The sequence below is a fragment of the Schistocerca cancellata genome, chromosome 9 (assembly GCF_023864275.1).
Source record: "Schistocerca cancellata isolate TAMUIC-IGC-003103 chromosome 9, iqSchCanc2.1, whole genome shotgun sequence".
Classification (NCBI taxonomy): domain Eukaryota; kingdom Metazoa; phylum Arthropoda; class Insecta; order Orthoptera; family Acrididae; genus Schistocerca; species Schistocerca cancellata.
The window spans coordinates 76,993,956-77,017,388 of NC_064634.1; the positions used below are offsets into that span (position 1 = coordinate 76,993,956).

At 45.8% G+C, this 23,433-nt stretch overlaps 1 non-coding gene across 1 annotated transcript; it reads right to left on the reverse strand.

Annotated features, from left to right (window-relative positions):
* Positions 1-1,920: 1,920 nt before the first annotated feature.
* Trnat-ugu (transfer RNA threonine (anticodon UGU)) lies at positions 1,921-1,995 on the reverse strand. Its single transcript has one exon. It is a non-coding gene; the product is annotated as a tRNA-Thr (tRNA).
* Between the last annotated feature and the right edge of the window lie 21,438 nt (positions 1,996-23,433).

Genomic DNA, 23,433 nt, shown 5'->3' on the forward strand with positions numbered 1-23,433 from the left:
CTACTGGTGGAGAAACTGACTATCATCTGATGACATCACAGGGTGCTGCCGTACTGAACTTCAATGAGGAAGTCAGCAACAGTGTCTCCTGGGGGTCCATGTTCATGATCAACACTCAGGTATCTCTGAGTGCTGAAATCCACCACCTACCGGGTGGTAGGGAGGAGGTCAACTGATCACACAACTAGCAACAGTAAGTACATTGCGGATGGGTCATCAAGGATCATCATAGAACTTGGAGCGGGACCAAGTACACTCCAGCAGCCAGCATGAGATCACTCCCTGCTGAGCAATGACCGCAACTGCTCGCTTTCAAGTTGTCACAGCACTGAGTTCGCTAAACCTGACCTAGGTATGTAATGGTTCAAACGGTTCAAATGGCTCCAAGCACTATGGGACTTGACATCTGAGGTCATCAGTCTCCTAGACTTAGAACTACTTAAACCTAACTAACCTAAGGACATCACACACATCCATGCCCGAGGAAGAATTCGAACCTGCGACCGCAGCAGCAGCGCGGTTCCGGATTGAAGCGCCTAGAACCGCTCATCCACAACGGCCGGCGGGTATGTAATGGCTAAGCTGACTGGACAGATGTCAGCTGGAATACAACACGCAGCAGGACGAGTGACATCCAAGGCTGGTGCAGAACAACGACTGTTCAAGCTGGTGGAGGCTTTGTACTGGTGTGGGGCGTGTGCAATTGGAGTGATATGGGACCCCTAATACGTCTAGATACGAATCTGAGGGGTGAAACGTACCTAAGCTTCCTGTCTGATCACCTGCATCCAAGACAACTGTGCATTCAGACGGCCTTGGGCAATACCATCAGGAGAATGCGATGCCCCACACGTCCAGAATTGCTACAGAGCGGCTCCGGGAACATTCTTCTGAGTTTAAACACTTCCGCTGGCCACCAAACTCGCCAGATGGTTCAAATGGCTCTGAGCACTATGGGACTTAACAGCTGTGGTCATCAGTCCCCTAGAACTTAGAACTACTTAAACCTAACTAACCTAAGGATATCACAAACATCCATGCCCGAGGCAGGATTCGAACCTGCGACCGTAGCAGTCGCGCGGTTCCGGACTGCGTGCCTAGAACCGCGAGACCACCACGGCCGGCAACTCGCCAGACATGAACATTATTGAGCATACCTGGGTTGCCTTGCAACGTGCTGTTCAGAAGTGATCTCCACCCCCTCGTATTCTTACGGATTTATGGACAGCCCTGCAGGATTCATAGTGTCAGTTCCCTCCAGCACTACTTCAAACATTGTATGGTACTGTATTGTATTGAACTGAGAAACTAGAAACGACGGAGTGGCTTCGTCCAAGCCGTAGCCGCAGTGCACACAACCCCACAACAGGCTACAGCAGTTCACTAACCCATCCGCCACCCCACACCGAACACGTGGATCTTGTGCGGTTCGGCCCCCAGTGGACTCCCGCGAACGTAGAAAGGTCTCTGTTGGATTCCTTTCATGTTAATTTCTTAAATCTGTTGTCATTTACGGCATAAATTCCTCTTCTAAATTTACGTCTCACAGCAGACGAGTGTAACCACAATGTTTGCGTGGTAGAGTAATTATGGTGTCGCGTACGTGGTGAAAGTGTTTGCGCAACAATCGCCGACATAGTGTAACTGAGACAGAATAAGGGGAACCAGCCCGCAATCACCGAGGCAGATGGAAAACCGCCTTAAAAACCACCCACAGACGGGCCGGCTCACCGGTTCTCGACACTAATCCGGCGGGCGGTTTCGTGCCGGTGACCGGCACGCCTTCCCGCCCGGAAAACAGTGCGTTAGACCGCACGGCTAACCGGGCGGGCTACTTCAAACATTGAAATGATAAGCAAATAAAAACCCTAAGCTGTCAACAGGCGTTGATGTACGTGAACGGGGACAGTTGGAAATGTGTGCCCCGACCGGGACTCGAACCCGCGATCTCCTGCTTACATGGCAGACGCTCTATCCATCTGAGCCACCGAGGGCAAAGAGGATAGTGCAACTGCAGGGATTTATACGTTGCACGCTTACCGTGAGATCCACATTCCCGTCTTAATGTCCACACGCTACATTTGTATTGCCCCTGCACATTAAACTCATTACCCGCGGCAGACAATCTTACCGAGTCCCGTAAGAGTTCGGGCAATGCGGGTGCATCCAGCACAGAAGAAGTAGGTCAATGGCCCGTTACCCTTAACTATATGAAGATGGTATCCGTTCTTTCGGACATACCCGATATACTTCAAACATTAGTCGAGTCCATGCCACGTCGTGTTGCGGCCCTTTTGCGAGCTCGCTGAGGCCCTACAAGATATTAGGCAGGTGTACCAGTTTCTTTGGCTCTTCAATGTAAGAACCGCGTTCAAATGCCACGTCTGTAAAATACAGAAGGAGGTAGATGGGGGTACGTTCGTCCCTCTCTTTCGAAATACGATTTCAAGTTGGTCGATTTGACGGATACTTGATCGCAGATTGTGTGAATCTTAACAGGGTGTTCGCGTTTAATGAAATGTCCCGAGCTAAAATTAATCGTGAGCTAGTTGGTGTCTACAGGTAGAGCGTAATTTTACGACAAAAGATAATATTTTGGTGCCAGAATTTTGACGAAGGTTGAACAGACGTGCGGGACAAGCAAAGGTTAAAGTGTCTAAGCATGTCCACTTCAGGCATCTTGATCCGTGTCGAATTGTTCGAACCGACTGCCTGATTCATGCGAGGCGAGTTGCGCCGGGACTCAACATCTCCATTGGCAGTGTATTGGGAATCGTCCACAAAACACTGAACTCCTCGGTGAACGTAAGGCCAACTGGTAAGAAGAAGGCAAGGGGAAGGGGATTCTCCGGTATTTAATCCGGCATCAGGCGGGAGGTGTTCCACTTTCACGACGTGTTACCCCAGTGAACAAAACGTGGGCGCATCATGGGACACCTGAAACAGAAAAATCACGAATTACCGGAGGCATTCCTCGTATTTCCCAGCTTCGACAATAAATTTAAAACAACAAGAATTTTATGGCCACTGTCTTTTTGGATATGCCGGAAACATTGCTGTTTCATTTGCTCATCCATGGTGAGATCGTGAATGCTACCAGCTAGTTGAACGTACCACGCTGGAACGGTTGCAGACGGCGATATGGAGGAAACAGCAGGATTGATTTACAAAATGTCATGTTGTTCCCTGAGTATCGCAGACAGAGAAATAGTTCTCAAGTTTCGGTCGGAAGAGAAATTTGTAAGTTACTGCATACTACCTGAGACTTCTTCAAGTGAATCTCAGTCCGGAATCGACCTTTACTACCATTGGTTTTCTGTGATCACTCCACTTTGAACGCTCATATGCATACTCCCAGAAATTTCAGCCACTCTTAGGCATTCGGGGAATCATGCCACAAGGGATTTTCCAGCCTGTGTGTGTGAAGTACGTAACATTTGTTGACGTTGACAACAACTAGTCCATGCACCTACACAGTTTATGTTTTGCATATTTTCCTGCATTTACGTACAATTTTCTTGCTTTGTGGGTTTTCTATGTGGGGTGATTTTGTTAAATGGGGACAAACCGCAGGAATCTATCCCTGAAAGGATAAGGCGTGGAAAAGGTCATATGGACATGGGGCCAGAAAAGCGTCCGCAGTGTGGTACATCCATTTGAGGGTACAGGTAAAAGATGTTTAACAGTGACACTTGTACCACGCGGTTACGTCGCCGGCCGCTGTGGTCGAGCGGTTCTAGGTGCTTCAGTCCGGAACCACGCGGCTGCTATGGTCTCAGGTTCGAATCCTGCCTGCCGGCCGCGGTGGTCTAGCGGTTCTGGCGCTGCAGTCCGGAACCGCGGGACTGCTACGGTCGCAGGTTCGAATCCTGCCTCGGGCATGGGTGCGTGTGATGTCCTTAGGTTAGTTAGGTTTAAGTAGTTCTAAGTTCTAGGGGACTTATGACCTAAGATGTTGAGTCCCATAGTGCTCAGAGCCATTTGAACCATTTTGAATCCTGCCTCGGACATGGTTATGAGTGATTTACTTAGGTTGGTTAGGTTTAAGAGGTTCTACGTATAGGGACTGATGACCTCAGATGTTAAGTCCCACAGTGCTTAGAGCCACTTGAACCATTTTTTTGAGCACTTACCTCGCCAGCGGGTAAGCTAGACGCCCATGTGGAGTTCCCTCCATTACAGTTGCCACTATCCCTATAAGTTGCGCTATGCACAATACACATGGTGGTAGAATTGCATACACAAGGTATAAAAGGGCAGAGTATTGCCGGAGCTGTCATTTCTACTCAGATGATACATGTGAAAAAGTTTCCAGCGCAGTTATCGCCGCACCACGGGAACTAACAGATTGTCAACGCCGAATGACAGTTGGAGCTAAACACATGGGACATTCCATTCGGAAATCGATGAGGAATTCAATATTCTGAGACCCACAGTGTCCAGAATGTGCTGAGAATACCGAATTCCAGGCGTTATCTCTCACCTCGAAAGGTTCCAGATGATTGGAAAATAGCACAGGTAATTCTAGGTTTCAAGAAGGGTCATCGAGCAGATGCGCAAATTTATAGGCCTATGTCTCTGGCACCGACCTGTTGTAGAATTTTAGAACACGTTTTTTGCTCGCGTATCATGTCATTTCTCGAAACCCAGAATCTATTCTGTAGGAATCAACATGGATTCCGGAAACAGCGATCGTGTGAGACCCAACTCGCTTTATTTGTTCATGAGACCCAGAAAATATTAGATACAGGCTCCCAGGTACATGCCATTTTCCTTGACTTCCGGAAGGCGTTCGATACAGTTCCGCACTGTCGCATGATAAACAAAGTAAGAGCCTACGGAATATCAGACCAGCTGTGTGGCTGGATTGAAGAGTTTTTAGCAAACAGAACACAGCATGTTATTCTCAATGGAGAGACGTCTACAGACGTTAAAGTAACCTCTGGCGTGCCGCAGGGGAGTGTTATGGGACCATTGCTTTTCACAATATATATAAATGACCTAGTAGATAGTGTCGGAAGTTCCATGCGGCTTTTCGCGGATGATGCTGCAGTATACAGAGAAGTTGCAGCATTAGAAAATTGCAGCGAAATGCAGGAAGATCTGCAGCGGATAGGCACTTGCTGCAGGGAGTGCCAACTGACCCTTAACATAGCAAATGTAATGTATTGCGAATACATAGAAAGAAGGATCCTTTATCTTATGATTGTATCATAACGGAACAAACACTGGTAGCAGTTACTTCTGTAAAATATCTGGGAATATGCGTGCGGAACGATTTGAAGTGGAATGATCATATAAAATTAATTGTTGGTAAGGCGGGTGCCAGGTTGAGGTTCATTAGGAGAGTCCTTAGAAAATGTAGTTCTCCAACAAAGGAGGTGGCTTACAAAACACTCGTTCAACCTAAACTTGAGTATTGCTCATCAGTGTGGGATCCGTACCAGGTCGATTTGCAGAGGAGATAGAGAAGATCCAAAGAAGAGCAGCGCGTTTCGTCACAGGGTAATTTGGTAAGCGTGGTAGCGTTACAGAGATGTTTAGCAAACACAAGTGGCAGACTCTGCAAGAGAGGCGCTCTGCATCGCGGTGTAGCTTGCTGTCCAGGTTTCGAGAGAGTGCGTTTCTGGATGAGGTATCGAATATATTGTTTCCCCCTACCTAAACCTCCCGAGGAGATCACGAATGTAAAATTAGAGAGATTCGAGCGCGCACGGAGGATTTCCGGCAGTCGTTCTTCCCGCTAACCATAAGCCACTGGAACAGGAAAGGGAGGTAATGACAGTGGCACGTAAAGTGCTCTCCGCCACACACCGTTGGGTGGCTTGCGGAGTATAAATGTAGATGTAGGTGTAGATAGCCCGACAACGCACCGGACGACGGCCTTAACTTAACGACCGAGAACACCGGAATTTGCGTGAAGTTATTACGGCTAACGTACAACTAACATTGCATGAAATTATCGCTTAAATTGATGTGGAACCTAAGACGAACAGTGAGGTGAAATTTGGCATTAATAGGCCGTGCAGCAGAGGACAGACGCGAGAGCCTTTTCTAACAGCACGAATTCGCCTGCAACGCCTCTCCTGGGCTAGCGACCATGTTAGTTGGATCCTAGACGACTGGAAAACTGCGGCCTGGTCGGATGCCTCCCGGTTTCAGTTGGTAAGAAATAATGGCAGCCTCCGAGTGTGGCGCAACTTGTCAACAAGGCCTTGTGTAAGATGATGGTGGCTCCATAACTATGTGGACTTTATTTACATGGAATGGACTGTGTCCTCTGATCGAAATGAACCGGTCATTGACTGGAAATGGTTATGTTCGGCTATATGGGGACCATTTGCAGCCATTCATGGACTTCATGTTCGCAAACATGTAACCGAGAGATTGGTTTGGTCAACATTCTGGACAATTTGAACGAATGATTTGGCCACTCATATCGCCAGAGAGCAGTTCGAGCACAAAATCCTGCACCTCCAACACGTTCGCAATTGTGGATGGTCATAAATGCAGCTGACTCACTAATTCTGCTGGGAAGTTCCAACGACTTATTGAGTTCGTGTCACGTTGAAATTCTGCATTACGTCGGGCAAAAAAGATGTCCTACACAGGTAACACAACTTTTGTCACCTCAGTGCACTGTCTACAGGCTTGCCTCCACGCTGACGGTTTTGTCACTGGTCCGTTGCACATGCCAACACAGTGCTGTGTTTTCCACCTTCCGTACTACTTGCAGGTGCGGCTATCTTTATTAGTGACGGTATCGTCGCCTTCACGACACCCACCTATGGGCTATGGAGAATCACCACAGTATGGTGGCAGCGAACCTCCAGCACCGGTTCAACATCAGTATGTGGCTGGAGATTACTAGCAACTGCCGTGTGGGATCATTCATTCAACATCTCACAGGCGACACACATCTCCACTTCCTGTAGGTGACTCTGCCTCCCCTGCTGGATGACATGAGTTTTATTGATCGAAGGGTAATGTGTGACGGCGTTTCAGCTCACTACACTTTACAGTGTGGAGCTGAAACATTTGTAGAGACGAACATTCCGACTTTACTGGAATATTCTGATGTAGACTTTCAGTAACTCAAGCCTGCACTCCCAATGATATCTTATCTCCACCTTCAAGTGGGTGTTGCTGCCTTGCTTGGAATGCATTTCCGTCACATATCCAAAAAAACCTTCTATTTCCTCACTGAGTATCCGACAGTATCCAGTAGGTCATTTACGAGGGGCATTCCATAAATAATGCAACACATATCTCGCTCAGTTTCGGTTGAAAAAATGAGGAATTTGTTGTGGGACATCGTGAAATATTTCTGCTTCAACCCCTAAAGCCTCATGAAGTTCCTATAGGTGGCGGCACTGTACGTAGCCTTTAAATTGGCGTCTGTAGCGGATGTGTGTTCCAAGAAGAGAGCTGTCATTGAATTTATTTTGGGGGAAAACCAGAGCATCGTAGATATTGTTGAGTGGTACTTAAGAAAGGTAAATAAATTAGTGAAATCAATGTGAAGTGAAGTAGCAATTAGAATGAAAACCTTAGTTTAGAAGAGTTACACACTGGCAAACAGCGGGCAGAGCAGAAGTGAAGTAGAAATTAGAATGAAAACCTTAGTTTAGAAGAGTTACACACTGGCAAACAGCGGGCAGAGCAGCAGTGGCAATGGCCGGCGCTTGAAGTCAGCACGTTCAGGAGAAGCCATCGCCCTCCCCACATAAGCGGACGCTGTCGATTCAGCCGTCAGGGCATCGCCCGACCGGCTCACGTGTTTCTCAATTGTCACATGTGATCAAAGGCCCTCGCCTACATTCCAAGAGCCAATGACCGACGTTAAGAAGATTCTTCGAGAAGCTTTTTACGTGACAGAAGAGGCAATGACCATGAAGTCCTTCACCTCAAGTGAACTGAAGTAAATAAATACGCGAGACGCAGTGGGCCCAACAGTAGTTTTAAGTTCAGCTTTGGTTCGAGTTCAGTTCCAGTACAGTTCAGTCGGTGCTGAAGACCGTCATGCAGGAAGAGACTATATAGCACACAGAAGCACCAAGTCCGCCTCTGTAATGGAATAGCAAGCAGCAGCCTCACCGCCAGAAGAAAGAAGTTAGAAAGTATTTGAAGACTGATTTTTACGTACCCGGGTGACTCGTGAGGACGGGAAGGAGACGGCCTCACATCAGCAGTCACCTGTGAGCTGGTGATGAAGATCTGACAGCCAAAGACTGGCAAGCTGGAGTCCGTTGTTCGAGTCTGGGACACTAGCCTTCACCCACCGCGCCGCTCCGCTGGCCGACGTACATCACTGACACACACGGCCGCACAGAGAAGAGAAACACTGGGACGCCACATCCAAGGTATCACCATCCGATTTACGACCTCGTTCTCAATAGTTAAACGGGCCACCTCATGATGCGCGTCTCTAGTCAACTGGGCGATACAGTGACACGGGATACACACCACCCGGCATAATCAGACGCCGCTTCTCACGCAGCAGAAGGCTTTGCAAATGACACAGCTGCCGCTCACCCAGCCAGAACAATCCAGCAAGGAAACCATTGTACAAATCTTTCAATAAAAGTTATCTTATGTAAAAATGCTGTTTCATTCTACCTCATACCCAAGCCAAGGAAGAACCCACCCTGGCCATATGTTGTTAAGAGAGAAAAAGTAATGTATTTAATGTTGTTCACCGTGACATAATGCTTTAGAACCAAATGCCCTTTGCAGTAATGCTCATCCTGACAATTGACTAGCGTCAAAAGAGGTTACCCAGTTACAATATTCATAAACGCTTACAAAATATCTACGGACACCTGGCAGTAAACAAAAGCACGGTTAGTGGTCAAGTGAGGCGTCTCAACATCGCAATGAGGTGCGATCTCCCGCGTGCCGGCAGACCACTTACTGCTGTGACTTCTGCTGCGTTGGAAGGTGTGGACACTCTCCTGCGATGTGACGGACGGATCACAATCCAACAACTCGCTGTTCAGCTGGATGTCTCTGCTGGTAGCGCTGACACACTCGCCCACCAGTTGGGGTGGTCAAAGTTGTGTGCCCGGTGGATTCCTTGCCGCCTAACAGAAGACCACGAAGAGCAAGTAGTTTCGCCCGATGAAGGATGCACTACACGGGGAGCAGTATGTGGATGATGGGGAGGCTATTGGTGCAGTAAGACCTCGGCTACGGCGTCTACCATTAGAGTGGTACCATGAGGGTGTACAGACTCTCCCAGGAAGGTGGCTTAAGGCTATCGCAATGAATGGAGATTATATTGAAAAATAGGATATTTTAGTTGAAAATAGGTTTTGTAGCTAAAAGACTGGTGTATTGGAATCCTGAATAAAACCAACCTGCTTTCAGGAAAACATGTGTTCCACTACTTCCCTCGTACATATACAGGTAGAAACACGGAAGACGGACGGTTCTGAACTGCGTAGTATTGTGAAACGTCCCCTTTGAAAAATTATACATGACTGTCCTTCAACTGACACACAATATTTTTAGCGCAACGCAATCTGACTTTCAAAAATCCCTACAAAAGAATGGCCCTGACTAACATTAACCTATACGTTTCACAAATCACTTACCTCACAAAAAACCTTCGTTACTCGAACTACTGCAATACAGCGAGCGCCACTACTGCCAGCTAAATAAGAGATTCAAACTACTGAAGGCACTAACTACTGATAGGCACAGTTAGCAAAGGAAAGATTTTGATAGAGAACAAACAATGTATTTACCTTAATATTGTTCAAAAGTCATAAATATATAGCAGTTCATGACGTCCAGTCTTACAAATTTCAAAACTCCGCCATTTCTCTCCCCACATCCACCACTGCTGGCGGCTCACCTCCAACTGCGCAACGCTACGCGCTGTTAACAGCCAACTGCCCAACACTACAATGGCAAATTCCAACAATGCCACCCAGCCACAGACTGCCAGTGACCTTCATATAGAGCGCTACGTAACGTTGCCAATAAGAAAACATAAACAGCCTACTTACAATTGAAAATACTATGATTTGAGAAGATCGTAGTGGGAGTAGTTCTTCTCCCGGCAGGAGGCCATTTCAGTTACAAGCAAGTAATGGACTTTGCAACCTCTTTCGTTCGTCTATGAGAGTTCCGATAGAAACGGTGATTCTGTTACAGCTACGCAGCGAATGTTTGGTGTACAGTTCAATTCCGGTCGACACGGAGTTGTTTCGAGACTAAACACAATCCTAAGATGAGCGGAACACTTCAGATGAACAGTAAATTAATGTGTAAGAAGTGAATAGGCCCGAGACGCAGTGTAACGACCCCAGGAAATGTTACAAGGGTAAGAAAAGCGATAGTCAGAAGCGCAGGAAGGTCAGCTAGACGTCATTCAGCAGCCAATCGTGAATCAGGTAGATGAATTTTGGATACTGTTAAGTTCCATCAGTGTAAACTTCTTACTGTGCAACAAATGAAGCCAACCCATTTAGTTGCACATAAAGACTTTGCTTGCAGAGTGCAAGGGATTTGGAGTGAAATTATTATTAATTAGTCACGAAGTTTACTTTCACTTAAAGGGACCGTCAATAAATAAACAAAAAAAATAAACAAAATTTTTTTGCGCTTGTGATGAATGGCAGCTCTAAAAAAAAAGGTGAGCAGTAAAAACAAACCATAATGTTGGAATACAATATTATTAGTTTGTTGCTTGACACAGCTACGTCGATTAAATATCTGGGGGTAACGTTGCAAAGCAATATGAAATGAATCAGCGTGTAAGGATTGTGGTAAGGAAAGTGAATGGTCGATTTTGGTTTATTGGGAGAATTGTAGGGCAGTGCGGTTCATCTCTAAAGGAGACCACATACAGGACACTAGTTCGACCCACTATTAAGTACTGTTTGAGTGTTTGAGATCCTAACCTAGTCTGATTAAAGGAAGACATCGAAACATTTCAGAGCAAGTCTGGTACATTTGTTACCGGTAGATCCGAACAATATACAAGTATTACGGAGATGCTTCGGGAACTGAAATGGAAAACACTGGAGGGAAGGCAACGTTCTTTTCAAGGAACACTATTGAGAAATTTTAGAAAACTGGCATTTGAGGCTAATTGCAGAACGATTCTACTGACGCCAACGTACATTTCCCGTGAGGACAATGTAGAAAAGACTATAGAAATTGGGGCTCGTACGGAGGCGTATAGACAGTCGTTTTTCCCTCGCTCATTTGTGAATGGAGAAGAAAAGGAAACGACTAGTAGAGATACAGGGTACCCACCGCCAACAACCATACTGTAATTTTTGGAGTACGTACACTACTGGCCATTAAAACTGCTACACCAAGAAGAAATGACGATGATAAACGGATATTCATTGGACAAATAAATTATACTAGAAATGACATGTGATTACATTTTCACGCAATTTGGGTGCATAGATCCTGAGAAATCAATACCCAGAACAACCACCTCTGGCCGTAATAACGACCTTGATACGCCTGGCCATTGAGTCAAACAGAGCTTGGATGGCGTGTACAGGTACAGCTGCCCATGCAGCTTCAACACGATACCACAGTTCATCAAGAGTAGTGACTGGCGTATTCTGACGAGCCAGTTGCTCGGCCACCATTGACCTGACGTTTTCAATTGGTGAGAGATCTGGAGAATGTGCTGGCCAGAGTAGCAGTCGAACATTTTCTGTATCCAGAAAGGCCCGCACAGGACCTGAAACATGCGGTCGTGCATTATCCTGCTGAAATGTAGGGTTTCGCAGGGATCGAATCAAGGGTAGAGCCACGGGTCGTAACACATCTGAAATGTAACGTCCACTGTTCAAAGTGCCGTCAATGCGAACAAGAGGTGGCCGAGACGTGTAACCAATGGCACCCCATACCATCACGCCGTATGGTACGCCAGTATGGCGATGACGAATACACGCTTCCAATGTGCGTTTACAGCGATGTCGCCAAACACGGATGCGACCATCATGACGCTGTAAACAGAACCTGGATTCATCCGAAAAAATGACGTTTTGCCATTCGTGCACCAAGGTTCAAATGGCTCTGAGCACTATGGGACTCAACATCTGAGGTCATCAGTCCCCTAGAACTTAGAGCTACTTAAACCTAACTAACCTAAGAACATCACACACATCCAAGCCCGAGGCAGGATTCGAACCTGCTGCCGTAGTGGTCGCGCGGTACCAGACTGAAGCGCCTAGAACCGCTCGCACCCATGTTCGTCGTTGAGTACACCATCGCCGGCGCTCCTGTGTGTGATGCAGCGTCAAGGGTAACCGCAGTCATGGTCTCCGTGCTGATAGTCCATGCTCCTGCAAACGTCGTCCAACTGTTCGTGCAGATGGATATTGTCTTGCAAACGTCCCCATCTGTTGACTCAGGGATCGAGACGTGACTGCACGATCCGTTACAGCCATGCGGATAAGATGCCTGTCATGTCGACTGCCTGTGATACGAGGCCGTTGGGATCCAGCACGGCGTTCCGTATTACCCTCCTGAATCCACCGATTCCATATTCTGCTAACAGTCATTGGATCTCGACCAACACGATCAGTAATGTCGCGATACGAGAAACGGCAATCGGGATAGGTTACAAGCCGACCGTTATCGGAGTCGGAAACGTGATGGTAAGCATTTCTGCTCCTTACACGAGGCGTCACAACAACGTTTCACCAAACGCCGATGAACTGCTGTTTGTGTAGGAGAAGTCGGTTGGAATCTTTCCTCATGTCAGCACGTTGTAGGTGTCGCCACCGGCGCCAACCTTGTGTGAATGCTCTGAAAAGCTAATCATTTGCATATCACAGCATCTTCTTCCTGTCGGCTAAGTTTCGCGACTGTAGCACGTCATCTTCGTGGTGTAGCAATTTTAATGGCCAGTAGTGTATATAGATGTAGGTACAGAAGAGCTGTCTCATCATCAGTGGGTGGCAAGTAAACTGCAGCAGCACTTGCTGTCACACGTTGACTCAAAATAGAGACACCCACGGGAGTCGAGACAGCTACCCGGGATCACATGTGTGTGAGCCGCTGCAGCCCTTGGCTCCTATCCGCATTGATTGGCCCGCCTACGGACCATCGGCTCAAGGTCGATCGGCTAACGACGCGACTGACGTCAGCGTGATTTATCGGGTCATCGGGGGGCCCGGGACGCGCCGTGCTGACTCGGCAGCCGTCGCGTCACGTCTGAGGTGGTGGCTGACGGATCGGCCGGTGGCCCGCTGCCAATTGCCTCGCCGGCGATGCATCACCGTCTGGGATGCGCGCCATTAATTGCGTTATCGCCTCCGGCCTCTCCGTCTTTGGGAGTTCTCCGCGTCACACGAGTTACGATCCAATCGCAACTTCGCAGCAAAACACCCCAACAGGCAGTGACCTCACTGACGGAAAAGAAATCGCAGCACCAAAAAATAATTAGTGTAGAGTAATGAAATTTCTTTTTACCGAACTATAAGTTTAGTATGTCACAGCTGCAAAATACTAACGCGAATTCTTTACAGACGAATGGAAAAGCTGATAGAAGCCGACCTCGGGGAAGATCAGTTTGGATTCTATAGAAATGTTGGAACACGTGAGGCAATACTGATCCTACGACTTATCTTAAAAAGAAAGATTAAGGAAAGGCAAACCTACGTTTCTAGCATTTGTAGACTTAGAGAAAGCTTTTGACAAAGCTGATTGGAATACTCTCTTTTAAATGCTGAAGGTGGCAGGGGTAAAATACAGGGAGCGAAAGGCTATTTACAATTTGTACAGAAACCAGACGGCAGTTATAAGAGTCGAGGGGCATGAAAGGGAAGCAGTGGTTGGGAAAGGAGTAAGACAGGGTTGTAGCCTCTCCCCGATGTTATTCAATCTGTATATTGAGCAAGCAATAAAGGAAACAAAAGAAAAGTTCGGAGTAGGTATTAAAATCCATGGAGAAGAAATAAAAACTTTGAGGTTCACCGATGACATTGTAATTCTGTCAGAGACAGCAAAGGACTTGGAAGAGCAGTTGAACGGTATGGACAGTGTCTTGAAATAAGGGTATAAGATGAACATCAACAAAAGCAAAACGAGGATAATGGAATGTAGTCGAATTAAGTCGGGTGATGCTGAGAGAGTTAGATTAGGAAATGAGACACTTAAAGTAGTAAAGGAGTTTTGCTATTTGGGGAGCAAAGTAATTGATGATGGTCGAAGTAGAGAGCATATAAAATGTAAACTGGCAGTGGCAAGGAAAGCGTTTCTGAAGAAGAAAAATTTGTTAACATCGAGTATAGATTTAAATGTCAGGAAGTCGTTTCTGAAAGCATTTGTATGGAGTGTAGCCATGTATGGAAGTGGATCGTGGATGATAACTAGTTTGGACAAGAAGAGAATAGAAGCTTTTGAAATGTGATGCTACAGAAGAATGCTGAAGATTAGATGGGTAGATCACATAACTAATGAGGAGGTATTGAATAGGATTGGGGAGAAGAGGAGCTTGTGGCACAACTTGACTAGAAGAAGGGATCGGTTGGTAGGACATGTTCTGAGACATCGAGGGATCACCAATTTAGTACTGGAGGGCAGCGTGGAGGGTAAAAATCGCAGAGGGAGACCAAGAAATGAATAAAGCAGATTGAGAAGGATGTAGGCTGCAGTAGGTACTGGGAGATGAAGAAGCTTGCGCAGGATAGAGTAGGATGGAGAGCTGCATCAAACCAGTCTCAGGACTGAAGACCACCAAAACACAATGAAATTTCGGGAACATATTCGTCCAGGTTACATATGTGCAGCGGCGCAGGTGGCAACAGTGTTCTCGCACTTTGAATGGAATCGCTGCCATCGATTATAGGGTCACCATCTTTGCCCTCCGCAATTCAGGCCGGCGGTCGGGTGGTTAAGAGAGAGAGAGAGAGAAAAGAGACAGCGGAGGGGATTGGCAGGGTCGGAGGTGGCTTGTTGACGTTTACCGTGAGGCCTGTGGTACGACGCCTGTACGCTATGGGCAGGGTCAGCGAGAGATCCCGGTAGTAACTTGATGGGACCTTGGGTTTGGTATAGCGGTGGTGCACTGTTGTGTTTTGGGGCTTTCCTGCTGCGAGGGCATGTATAGGTTCTTGTTACTGGCCACTGTAATTGAGATGTGTCTATGGCGTGACAGAGGAAATGTGTGATGCTCGCCGCTGTTGCAGGTGAAAACGCTTCGTCTGCCCTGTATCTGTGCAGGAAATTATGTGAAGTAAATAGCTGACACCACAGCGACGTCTTGCTATCACGCGTTATTGAATATATTTCGGAATTACTGAATGGTGAAGATATCCCACGTGTAAAGCAAAAGAAGCCATTTGCGCCATACTAAGGTACTGTTTTATTCTGCTTAAATCTGTGTCAGTTATATGTGGATTTATATGCACTTCTTTAGTTGCAGAAGTTATAGAAGTGTGTAAACAGAGAGCTATGTGGAAAGGGATGTAAAGTTGAAACCCTTCCAATAAGTGAATACACTCGAACTCTGTATTACTAAAGGTGCCTTGCGATACCAGCACCTACCTTGCGTAATAAGTGTTATTCTGAGGTTGTCATGGTACTGTAAGTAGTTATTATACACAAAATTGTTTATTCTGATTATAGTAAACTGGAGGTGTAAGCTCGGTTGTGTGCCGCTGTAAATTACTATTGTCTCCTCTGTGAGGCAGCCTAGCATTGTCAGTGGCTTCAATCATTATTTCTGTCTTAAATGGTTCAAATGGTTCTGAGCACTATGAGACTGAACATCTGAGGTCATCAGTCCCCTATAACTTAGAACTACTTAAACCTAACTAACCTACGGACATCACACACATCCATGCCCGAGGCAGGATTCGAACCTGCGACCGTAGCGGTCACGCGGTTCCAGACTGTAGCGCCTAGAACCGCACGGCCACTCCGGCCGGCATTTTCGGGCTATTAGTGTGTTACGCGTTGTGCCTTTTCATGTTAATTGTTTTTAACGAGCTACAAATGACACTGTGTATGTTGCAGGTAGTTGAAACTGACCTGTTCACGGGGGTCGCGTCCTGACGGCGTTGATAGTGGCCCTTTTAACTACCGCACATCCGGCTATCCTCCTTCAGTACATTTGTCTCGCTTATGTGGTTACTACGTTTGTCGATTGGAATTAGGGCTTACTGTAATCACATTATATATTGAAGTTAAGTATCTCCCTTACCAAGGCGCGAACTTTCGTAGATGTAGTCGTATTCTCATCTGTAAAGACTGATAGTGTTATTCATTTGTTCTCGTCACATGTATGATTATTTATCTTGTTATATTTAATGTTAGTAAAATGTAAGTGTTAGCGAGGTCCGAATTGGGACTTTGTATTCTCCTCTTGTGGAAACAAAATTAAGTGGTTTTATTCCTTTTTTAAGTAGCCTTTAGATGAGTACATTTTGCCTCCATGTTTGGCGTTTTTATGGTTTACACGTCAATTAAAATTACAATAAAGCTAAATTTGGCAACGGAGGGTTTCGTGTATTTATTAGGTGCTAAGTGGATCCTGAGTTAAGTGCAGGATCCCTACCAACATATTTAAATGAGTAGCGTTGCAAGACCACAGCTTAATGTAAACACGAGATAAGTCATTGCAAATGTGAACTGCTAGTGTAATAATAACCGCGTAAGTAGGCTGTTTAGGTTCTTATATTGGTAACGCCACCGCCACGTAGCGCTCTGTATGAAAATCACTGGCTGTGCTGTGTGCAGTCTGTGGCTGGGTGGCATTGTTGTAATATTCGCTTTTGTAGTGTTGGGCAGTTGGAGGTGAGCCGCCAGCAGTGGTGGATGTGGGGAGAGAGATGGCGGAGTTTTGAGAGCGGATGATCTGGACGTGTGTCCATCAGACAGTACGACAGTACCTTTATAAGACTGGATGTCATGAACTGCTATATATATTATGACTTTTGAACACTATTAAGGTAAATACATTGTTTGTTCTCTCTCAAAATCTTTCCTTTGCTAACTATGCCTATCAGTAGCTAGTGCCTTCAGTAGTTTGAATCTTTTATTTAGCTGGCAGTAGTGGCGCTCGCTGTATTGCAGTAGTTCGAGTAACGAAGATTTTTGTGAGGTAAGTGATTTGTGAAAGGTATAGGTTAATGTTAGTTAGGGCCATTCTTTTGTAGGGATTATTGAAAGTCAGATTGCGTTGCGCTAAAAATATTGTGTGTCAGTTTAAGCACAGTCATGTATAATTTTTCAAAGGGAACTTTTCAACCGGTGTAACCGCCAGAATTGTGAACGAAGGAATGTAAATGTGCAAATATTGTGTTGTACAGGTGCCGGAGGTCATTTTGTGGATCGAACTTCCACGGCGGTTGAATTTGGTCGGTAAGTACAAGGACGGTTAACGCCGTTTGTGTAAGACACTGGAGTTGCCGTCCGATGATGTACCATACGTACTATATTGGAGACAGATCTGTTAATCGAGCTATGGTCTCAGGTTCGAATCCTGCCTCGGGCATGGATGTGTGTGATTTCTTTAGGTTAGTTAGGTTTAAGTAGTTCTAAGTTCTAGGGGACTTATGACCTCAGAAATTGAGTCCCATAGTGCTCAGAGCCATTTGAACCATTTGTTAATCGAGCGGGTCAAGCCAATATGTCGAGACTCTCTATAGCCAGTTACGTTAAAATAGTGGCATATGGGCGAGCGTTATCCTGCTGGATAACTCTCCCTGGCGTGCTGTTCAGGAGTCGCAATATAATAGATCGAATCACATGACAGATGTACAAATTTTCAGTCAGAGTTCGTGCCATAACCACGAGAGCGCTCCTGCCGACATACGAAACCTCAACAGACAGGTTGGTTGCAGGCCCCCAACTGGCCTCATTCTAATCAACCCGTCGCCATCACTGGTACTGACAAGGGAACCTCCCCATCGCACGCCCCTCAGATTTAGTTATAAGTTGGCACAGTGGATAGGCCTTGGAAAACTGAACACAGATCAATCGAGAAAACAGGAAGAAGTTGTGTGGAACTATGAAAAAAAATAATCAAAATATACGAACTGAGTAGTCCATGTGGATGATAGGCTACATCAAGGAGTCTGTGAGCTCAAGAGCGCCGTTGTGCCGTGGTTAGCGTGAGCAGCTGCGGAGCGAGAGGTCCTTGGTTCAAGTCTTCCCTCGCATAAAAAGTATACTTTCTTTATGTTCGCAAAGTTACGATCTGTCCGTTCGTTTATTGCCGTCTCTGTTCACTGTAATAGGTTTAGTGTCTGTGTTTTGCGACCGCACCGCAAATCCGTGCGATTAGTAGACGAAAGGATGTGCCTCTGCAATGGGAACCGGAAACATTTGATCGTAAGGTCATAGGTCAACCGATTCCTCCACAGGAAAACACGTCTGATATATTCTATACGACACTGGTGACGGCATGTGCGTCACGTGAGAGTAATATGTTGTCGACCCACCTAACTTGTACATTTGGCGAATGGGTAAAAAGATTCTTCTACCTTGCCCGATTTAGGTTTTCTTGTGGATGTGATAATCACTCCCAAAAAAGTGGATTAAAGCATAAGAGTTTGTCACATAAACTGAAAATTAAACACTTTTCACTCGAGGGTAGATTTGAACCAAGGATCTCCCGTTCCGCAGCTGCTCACGCTAACCACGGAACCACGCCGCTCCTGAGCAGTAACTGTCCTTGATGTTGCCTATCATTCACATGAACTACTCAGTTTGTATATTTTGATTATTTTTTTCGTAGTTCCACACAACTTCTTCCTGTTTTCTCGATTGATCTGTGTTCAGTTTTTCAAGGCCTATCCACTGTGCCAACTTATAACTAAATCTGAGGAGGGTGCGATGGGGAGGTTCCCTTGTGAGGCAGAACCAGCTTTCATCAGAAAACACAACAGGTCTCCACCCTGCCCTCCAATGAACTCTCGCTTCGCGCCACTGAAGTCGCAAATGGCGGCGGTTTTATGTCCCTGCAATCCAAGTGACAGAGTGTCTGGCTCGGAGCTGTCCTCGAAGTAAGTACCTGCAACAGTTCGTTGTATAACTGTGGTGTCAACTGCTGCTCAATTTGTTGCTGCAGATGCAATGCGACGCGACAGAGCCATACCCCAAACACGATGGTCTCCCCATTGTAGTGCCACGTGGCCGTTCGGAGTCCGGTTTTCTTGGGACCATACATTCTCGTGACCGCCGCTGTCACCAGTCATGCACAGTGGCTAGATTGCTACCAAGTCTTTCTGCAGCAACTCAGAAGGAACATCCAGATTCTTGTAGCGCTGTTACACGATTTCGTTCAAACTGAGTCAGGTGCTGATAATTGCTTCTTTGTCACCTTAAAAGCATTCTTGTCTAACATCAACTCACCGTGTCCAAACTTAAAGGACCGTTACAGCGTGTATTTAAAGGAAACCCGATTTGCATCCTCATAGTGGCGTTACTTGCGCCACTCCTATGCGACGGGCGCGAAGTCTGAACAGACATCGTCTTTCAGATGCAGAAACACGCCTACCAAATTTTGATTTTGTAAAACAACTCTTTCTTCGTTTTGCAATGATGTTTTCCTTCTTTGTATGTCTTTGTGTGTAGAAAGCGTGTTATCGAGCAGGTGTGAAATCGTTAATCAGATACGTTTACTTCTGCAACGGTAGAACAATAATCTACTCTGAAAATCTGGAACGGTTTTCATGTTGCAAGTTCAGCACTATTTCTGTTTTTTTTTTCTTTTTTTTTCTCCATCATTTTTCGTTGCCTTATGAAAGAGTAATGATTGCATGGAGAGTGGTGTTCGGTATGATCTTTGGCATCAAATAGTCCTATATGGAGTGATGAGCCAAAACTTCATGGTAGCTGCACACCAGGAGAGTGACTGGAAGTTGTAATCTCCCCTCTCCTTCCTAATTCCAGTTACTATCCACAGTCTTTTATAAAAAATCTGAGGGGAGTGAAGTTAAGAATAAACTTTTTAGTCTACTTAGCTTTTTGTGTAGAGTTGGCTCCAGTTCTTCTTGTCAAGGGGTCTGATTCTTAAAACTGAAATTCTCACATTTTATATCCTCATGGTTGAATGGATCTAATTAAATATAAAGATTCTTGTTGCAGAATTTCTGTTGTTACATTAATATATTTTGTCACACTTTAGTATGTCATACAATCTTTTAAATTTGCAGCTTAACAAAGCCGAAATTACATTGTTCACCCAAAATACAAAAATACATCCGATCACATCTGAGGCATGATTACTATTCCCTCACTCTGCGCCAATAACTATATTCCAAACGTTTTACAATTTTTCTTGACAAATGAATTTCTATTAATTTCGATTATTATTCAGTAAGTAAATCCAGACATAAACATAGTAAACAGTACTAGATTGCTTTTTATTAATAAGAGAAATTTGAAGTGTACCAAATAATTCGTAATTTCAAAGGTTTCTAAAAAAGTAATTTCAACTGTACATTCAGAGCTAGTACTTATCGATTGTAACATCGAAAATAAGGTAATCCCTTTTCATAAATTTTAGCTTGAAATATAACATACTGGATATAAAATTATACGAAAGTTTTCAGAAAAACAGCTGAGATAATAATGATCTAACCAAAATTCGAAAAATAGTACTGATATCGAGAACTACTGTTGAGGTAAAGTAATGCTAGAGGAGGATGTCCCGTTACAAAACGATGTAAGATCTGCAGGAACTGGGAGGCATAGAAAGTGGGAAAAGGTCCGGAGGTATCCCAGGAAATGAGTGTGCGGGACAAACTACCATGAACCTTCTGGACAAAGGTCAGGAAGGCGCGGCTAGGGGATATTCAACTACAGGGCGAACTATAGTTGAACGCTGTAGTCCTTACTTGGTCTATATGAAACAAGAGGAAGACAGGCATTACACATTCCTTCAGCTTGAGGAGTGTAGATATGGGTGTAGAAATCGATTATGAACAGGTCTTAATTTGTAAAATATGAGGACGACAATTATAGCCGAAGGTCAAGGGAAAGGGTAAAGTACTTGTGAACAAAGTCCGTTAGGATCTCAACGAAGCGCGTCACTATACATACATACGGATATTACAGCGAGCCGTTTGTCTGTAGTGCAAGGAACGCTTCCAGATAATCGCTGCATATTGAAGAATTGGAAAGTGCAGAATAAATCAAAAATTTGTTGAAAGACTATATATAAGGGGCAGTCAAATGCTAACCGTACACTCGCCACAAATGGACCATTAAATGGTTCCCTTTATACCAAACCTGTTAAGACATTTATCCCTCTGGGAGACGAGGTAATCAATTCCTGTTTTGTAGAACGCGGTCGGCCGCTGATGAATCAACAACTGCATTCACTCCTCGTCCGACTGAAACCGATCTCGATGCTTGTCTTTCTTCAGATCGCCAAACATGTAAAAATCGAACGGTGAAAGATCTGCGCAATTCGATTGATTCTGCAGTGTTTCCCAACCAAATGTCCGAAGCCTTCGTCCGATTGGCAGTGTGGGGTTGGGTTACTGCGCAACAGGACGATTCCGCCCGACAGCATTCCGACAGCTCGAGGGCAAACGACTAAGCCAGTAGTGGAAACACCCTCATCTCCGCAACCAAAGCTGTTTGCACAAGTTTCGGTAAGGTCATGATGACCTTCTTCAACTGTAGAGCGCCCTCCGCTCGTCAACTTCCTAGAACGTGGAACCACAATCAATGCTTATCGCTGTGAAAACACTTTGCAGAAACTGCGACGCGCCATGAAGTCAGAGCGTCCAGGAGTACTGTCGGACAGAATCATCCTGGTGCGCGAGTGGCATCCCATGTAAACAAACTAACAGGAAATTTAATAATTTATTAAAAAACTAAAAACCCCCTCGATTGCGGAAAAAGCACCTAGTGTTAAGTGTTAACCCAGGTTTCGGCGTAGATAACTACACCTTCCTCAGAACAACAATGAAACCCCCAATATAAAATTGCATGCGGGGATTGTCCAAAATTTTACAACGGGCAAACGGGGCGAGCTCTGGGTCTCAGGTGTAAAGAGCATAGTCCTACTAGAAGCGGTGACGGTACTAAGGGCTCTACTTATGCGGAACACCTTGTGCAAACGGCTCATGCGCCGAGCCCTCCAATTAATATCGAGTTACTTCATGCCGAGGTTAAGGGCTTAAAACTGGATGTTTTGGAAGAAATGCAGATCTTTAAGCATCTGCAACATGTTAAAGACAATATCCTCAATGACCAACTCCTACTAAGAAATAGAAATTTTTTTGAAGGTTTCGCGCCTTTACTTTGTTCTTCATACTTGTAAAGCTGATGATCTGGGGATCGACAGAACGCTACTTTTAAGTGATTTGCTTGGGATCACTGCAAAGTCCTCCGTACAGCCAGGATCTCGCAACGTGTGACTTTTGCGTCTTTGGTGACCTGAACGTGGACACTCGTGGGCGTTTGTTTCAGTAGGTCGAAGAAATGCAATAGTAGGAGCGGTTGCGGGTCTGTCAGCGATCGACTGCGTGCTCCCAAACTGGAATTGATAGTCCCGTCTCCTAGTGAGGGAAATTTCTTGAAATGTCTTAAAGCATGCGATGATTAATTTTGAACGGAAACATTGCGTTGTCCCGATGTGGTAAGCAGCAGCACAGCAGCACTCCGTCTTCAGGCCACAAGTGGCCCATCGGGACCATCCGACCGCCGTGTCATCCTCAGTTGAGGATGCGGATAGGAGGGGCATGTGGTCAGCACACCGTTCTCCCGGTCGTGACGATGGTTTTCTTTGACCGGAGCCGCTACTATTCGGTCGAGTAGCTCCTCATTTGGCATCACGAGGCTGAGTGCACCCCGAATCCCGATGTGGTGGGCATTCAATTTTCATTTGACTCCCCCTCCAAAAGGAAGTGCGCAGATGCACTAAAATTGACAGTTTCGTCGTGGATATGATATTCCAGTCGGCATACTTTGACCAGATTCTCGACGAGATTTGAAATACTAAATTATCACGATGAAAAGTGTAGCTGAAAACAGGAAGAGATGAAGTACAGCGTGGAACCAGATGAGACACTGATGTCTCAAACCAGAAAAATAAAATTAAACGTATTACATGTAATGGAGTGGTAGCTGAAAATGCCATTTGAACGGGTTTACTATGAAAATAACTTTAGCGTTAGTACTGGTTGGCAAATCTGAAGTGCGAGCCTCGGCAGCAGACCTGTGGATGACGCACGACGGTAAGTGGCGAAAGCTGAGAATTGAGGCAGCGCCTGGAGACGCGGAGTGTGGGAGTAACAGCGATTCGCAGAGCAAGGAGAGGAGTTGAGAGGGGAGCTGGAGAGGCTGAGGCAGATGTTGTAGAGTTGGCAGCTGGCGCCGCGCCGCGGTGAGTCACCGGCAATTATTGCGTCTCCTGTCCACTCGCGGACGCACCAGCAACTGCCCGGCCTGGTGCGAACAACCCGAAGAAGTCATAGAGGTTACAGTAAG